General features: G+C 55.8%; 1 long non-coding RNA gene across 1 annotated transcript; it reads left to right on the top strand.

Moving 5' to 3' along the window:
• The first annotated feature begins 2,930 nt into the window (after positions 1-2,930).
• LOC128917577 (uncharacterized) lies at positions 2,931-4,625 on the top strand. Its single transcript, XR_008469303.1, has 3 exons — positions 2,931-2,999; positions 3,665-3,753; positions 4,329-4,625. It is a non-coding gene; the product is annotated as an uncharacterized LOC128917577 (long non-coding RNA).
• Positions 4,626-4,940: the final 315 nt, after the last annotated feature.

Raw genomic sequence — 4,940 nt, forward strand, 5'->3', positions numbered from 1 at the left:
CCCGGATCTTACAGGTTCCAATGAATTGCCACCACTTTCCCCTGTCATATATATATATATACACACGTATATTCATGCGGATATAATGCCCTTAGTTTATGGGCCATCCCTCCAAAGCGTCCGTTGAGTTCTTTTAATCCATGGCTTTGGGCTCCACCTGTTAGAACAGTCTCTCAGGGCAGGTGAGATGCTGGGTGGCGCTGGTCTGTTGCATGCTGTATTTTCGGAGGTTGTGACTGGTGCACCCGGTGTGGCTCATGCACACAATCCGTGGGCTGAAGACGTAGATCTTGAGGAAGTTGCTGGGCGCCAGCTGCTGAGGTCAGTTCTTATCCCATCACCCCTGTGCCTTACTCATAGTACAACTGATAGCAATTATAGTAATGAGCACATACAGTGAGAGTGTTACTTAGCAATTAACAGCACACAATTTGATTCATTGGCTATTCTCACCCAAAATCAGATCCCCATGAGGTATACGTCGGACTTCCCCATGCTGCCACATCACGCACCAAGTGCACCCAGGTCCTTGGGCAAAAGCAATCCCACGGATGGGTTTGCCTTTGCCCGAGGCAGGACTAACCCAGACTGTCTTCCCTAGCGTATTCTTCATGTGCACTACGGGGACTTTATCCCCTTCTACGGTACGTGGAAGTTTTGATTGGGCAGGGCCAGCCCCATTGGTAGATCCCCTGGTGTTAACTAGCCAGGTAGCTTTTGCTAGATGTGTATCCCAATGTTTTAAAGTCCCACCACCCGTTGCTCTCAGTGTAGTTTTTAACGATCCATTGTATCGTTCTAGCTTCCCGGCGGCTGGTGCGTGACAGGGGATGTGATATACCCACTCAATGCCATGCTCTTTGGCCCAGGTGTCTATGAGGCTGTTTCGGAAATGAGTCCCGTTGTCCGACTCGATTCTCTCTGGGGTACCATGTCACCACAGGACTTGCTTAAAAGAGCAAAAGGTGGTGGGCTGGCTGCCTGCAAAAGCAGCCCCACAGCCACAGCCTTCTGCGTGGAGGCAAGGGGGAGGAGTGGGAAAGGCTGCTCCACAACTTTTCAGCCCCCTGCCCTGAAAGCAAGGCTCTCGTGTGCGGGTGAAGGGGCTGGTGGAGTTCCTCTTAGAAAACCACTGGGGCCAAGACGTCTGGCCTTTCCAGTCCCTCAGCTGAGGAGTCGCCAGCAGCCAGGGACACATCCAGAGGTAGGAGGAGGGACTGAGGGTTCTCACAGCCAGAGCAGAAAGCTGGTGGAGGGCTTTGGGTGGGTTTTGCTTTAGGTGTTGTCCACTTCCCACAAGTCACTTGGCTACACGAGTTTTTGCTTTCCAGATTTGCCTTTGGAAGAGCAACGTGGCCCTGCTGGGGAAGGTGATGTAGAGCACCAGGCCAAAGCCTTCCTGGACGCACCACCCTCTCTGCTCGTCCTCCAGAAAGCAGCAGGGGTAGATGCGGTGAGAGGACGGGAAATGGCAAAGGTAGGGCAGGTCCACAAACCCTGGGACAAGGCGTCTCATCTAGGAGGAGGTTCCCGATGAGTTCAAGGAGCTGCTCTGCCTCTTCCTGATATTTTTGCTCTGTTGGATTTAGGTAGGGCGTCCCTTGCCACCTGCTAACGCCAACATTTCTGCTTTAGGCACCCGCCGCTTTGCCTCCAACTGCCCCAGAGACCACGGAAGATGCCCCAGGATGCGCACAAGAACTAAAGAGCCTTTCCCGGGAAAGACGGTTAAAGGAGTCAGCTTTGCTTCCATCAAGACGTGATGAATCCAGTTGATCCTGCCTTTACCTATCTAAACCCACTGGGGGATGGAAAGCTTTGCAGGCTCCCTCCAGGAAACTGAAAACCCAAAAGGAAGAGAGAAGAGGCCTGGGATGAGGAGAGGGAACGCTGGCAAGAAGAGGAAAGAAGGAAGAGCGCAAAAGATGGGGACGGAAAAAGAGGAGGGAGAAGCCCAGGTGTGTCCCAGGCTCCGCTACCCATCTTTCCCAGCTGGGGAAACTGCTCTAAGGCAGTCCAAGGGGCTGGCAAGGGAGGGCAAGGGACGGTGCTGCGCAGGGTTTGGGAAGAACTCCACGGCAGCTCCCCAGGGGCTCCCCATGGAGCCCTGCTGCGTGGCACAGGGGCACTGAGCACCTCTGCACACGCAGGGGCCTCTAAGGGCATTTCCATGGGGGATACGGTGCCAGAGCCCTCCCCTCGGCAATGCCCGCAAGAGCTCTCTCTTCTGGGCTACAAACTACTCCTTGTCCACTCTGTTTCCCAAAGAAAGGGCAACCAAGTCCTGCCTCTGTGGGTTCATCAGTGCTTTCCGACTCTCGCTGTAGATGCCCATTTCCTTTCAGGAGCCGAACCCCTGCCATTCCTGGGCTCCCGCACCTCATGTCCGTCCACAATAAAAGGCTGTTTTCTCCCATCTGACTGCGCCTCTCGTCAGCTGTTCTGGAGTGAGAGCTCTTGTTTTGCGATGGTGCTTGTAAGCATCTGCTCTGCAACCGCTTTGAGCAAAAGAGAGTAAAATCCTGTTCCCACTTGTAACCCTTGTGCTGCGTGTCCTTGCAAGTGGTTTTGGAGATGAAAAATCCATGGCATTTCAGGCTCATCATGATTTGACTCATTGGAAAGGAAGGAGAAGGGAAGGAAAAGGGGAAGGGGAAACAAAAGGGGAAGGAAAAAGGGAAGTAAAATGAGAAAGCAAAGGGGAGGGAAGGGAAGGAAAAGGTTGGACTGCTGTGCTGTGCTCCCATTGGTCGAATGTGGAGATTGACAGTGGCAGCGGGCCAATGGAGCGGTGCAACCCAAGAAGGAGGGGGCGGGCGATGGGGCAGCGGTGGCCAATGGGCGCCCGTCGTGGGCGGGCCGGGCCGGGGGAAAATGGCGGCCGGCTGGAAATGGGAGCGGGGCGGTCGGGGCGGAAAGCAGGGCCCGGCGGGTGGTTGGTTGGGCTGGGCCCGCGGGGCCGCTGCGAGCACGTGGTGAGGCAGCTGGAGCATGTGAAGGTGAGTGGGCGGCCCCGAGGGGTGGTGGAGGGGCCGGTAGGGCCCTGAGTGGGGCTGTGAGGGCTGAGGGGGGGCATTGACGGGTGGGAGGGGGGTGTCTGGGCCCGGCTCCCCGCAGGGTGCCTTGGTCCTGGGGGGTTTGGGGTGCGGTGCCGGCGATGGCGGAGAAATGGAGCCCGTCAGGGTGGTAAGAAAGCGATGCTCGGGCCGTGCTGGTGCCGCCCCGGAGGGACGCGGGGCCGGGCCCTCCGCAGTTTGCCAGCGCTCCCCGCAAAGTGTCGGTGGGGCCCTGGGTGTGCCGGGCTGTGGGGTGTCTGCTGTCCCTCAGCGTCGCCCAGGGGGGCTGCAGAGGGGGGCGAAGCAGAGAGGGGAAGCAGAGAGGGGGAGCCGGTTTGTGGCCTGACCCGGAGAGTGGGACTCCTGCTGCTGGGGCTGGCAAAGGGGCTGGCGTGGCTGGTTTTGGGGCTGAGAAAGAGAGGGAGTTGTGTGGCTTTGGGCTGAGGAAGAGGGCTGGAGATGAAATCCGCGCCAGGCCCCTTCTGTCTGCGCGGAGGATCTGTCCCAGCCCCGCTCCTGAGGGGCAGAGGTGAGGTGGGGGTCCCCCATCTCATCCCCCTTGGCTGGGTGTGACAAACAGGCTCATTTCTCCTCTCTTCTTTTCCCAGCGTCACCTTCTGCGGCACGGCAAGAAAACCCTGCATGGCTGATTCCGCTCACTGCTCAGGTAGTCGCATGCCTGGGGCGAGACACGTTTGTGAGTTCCGGGTCGCTACAGATCTTCCCCGTCAAAGCCGCAGAAAAGGCAAATTTGCTGCCAGTGCAGAAAAGCTGATGAGGAGTTTTGTGCTTGTTTTTGTGCGGCTATTTAGTCGTTTGAGGACCAAAGGCCTCCAAGAGAAGCGTTATAAAAACAGGTGTTTTTATTAATACTAAAGTGAGAAGTGTAGAGTAACGCGAGGAATAAGTGCATTTTTTATTAGCGTCGACAGCTCTAGATTCGCCAATAACAGCACTTCAAAAGCGCTCGTGTCCGGGGCGCTCTGAAAACCATTAACTAATTAATCCGGTGCCAAAGGCTGAGAAATCATTTCAGGAGCTCAAGTCTTGGGATGTTTAATGAAGTGAGATGGAGCCTTTCAAGTGGCGGTAACGTGATGCTGCTGGAGAAGTTGTTAGAGGAGAGCAATTAGTGCTTTCCTGGGAAATACGGGCCGTATTTATTACAGCACCTCACGTACGCATGCGTCTATCCTGCCGCAGCTGTTCCCCCTGTCCTGCCGCAGCTGTTCCCCACTCGCCTTCCTCACTTCCTCTTCCTCACCCTTTCAGGCACGTCAACATCGGCAACCAATTCCAAGCGGAGCTTCCCGACCTCCAGGACCCAGCCCGTTTGGAAGAGGAGGAAGAGGGAGCGTCGCTGGTCTGGAAACCCTGGGGCGACATCGAAACCAACCCGGAGACGCAGGAGAAAGGTTTTTCTAACGCTTCTCTTCCACTTTCACCCCACCCAGGGATATGATGGGTTGAAAATTCCACCTTTTTGGGCTTCTCTCCCTCCTTTTCTTGCCCGCCTTCATGTTCGAGGGAAGGAGATGGCTGGGTTTTGGTGGGAGAGTGACTAAAGAATAACGGGCGACAGCGTCTTCCATGAAAAACGGGCGTTTGGAGCTGTCCCACCTCATCTGCGGCGCCCTCGGGAGAGGGGAGTTTTCTCTCTGAGCTTTTAAAGTAGAGCTATTTGGGATATCGGACTTTTTTCTCTGCCTTTTCCTCATCTCCGGTCTCTGCTGCGCTCGTCCTGTTTTCCCTCCCTCTCCTATCGCCCCTTTTCTTGAGGAAAACTTGACTTTTTCTTGGTTTTCGTTGCATTTGTAGTTACAAACCTGCTCCATTTGGCTTCTGCCAACACCAGGCCAGGGGGACGGGTCAACCTGGAGCTCG

This window comes from Rissa tridactyla, chromosome 14, assembly GCF_028500815.1.
Source record: "Rissa tridactyla isolate bRisTri1 chromosome 14, bRisTri1.patW.cur.20221130, whole genome shotgun sequence".
NCBI classification, from domain to species: Eukaryota; Metazoa; Chordata; class Aves; order Charadriiformes; family Laridae; genus Rissa; species Rissa tridactyla.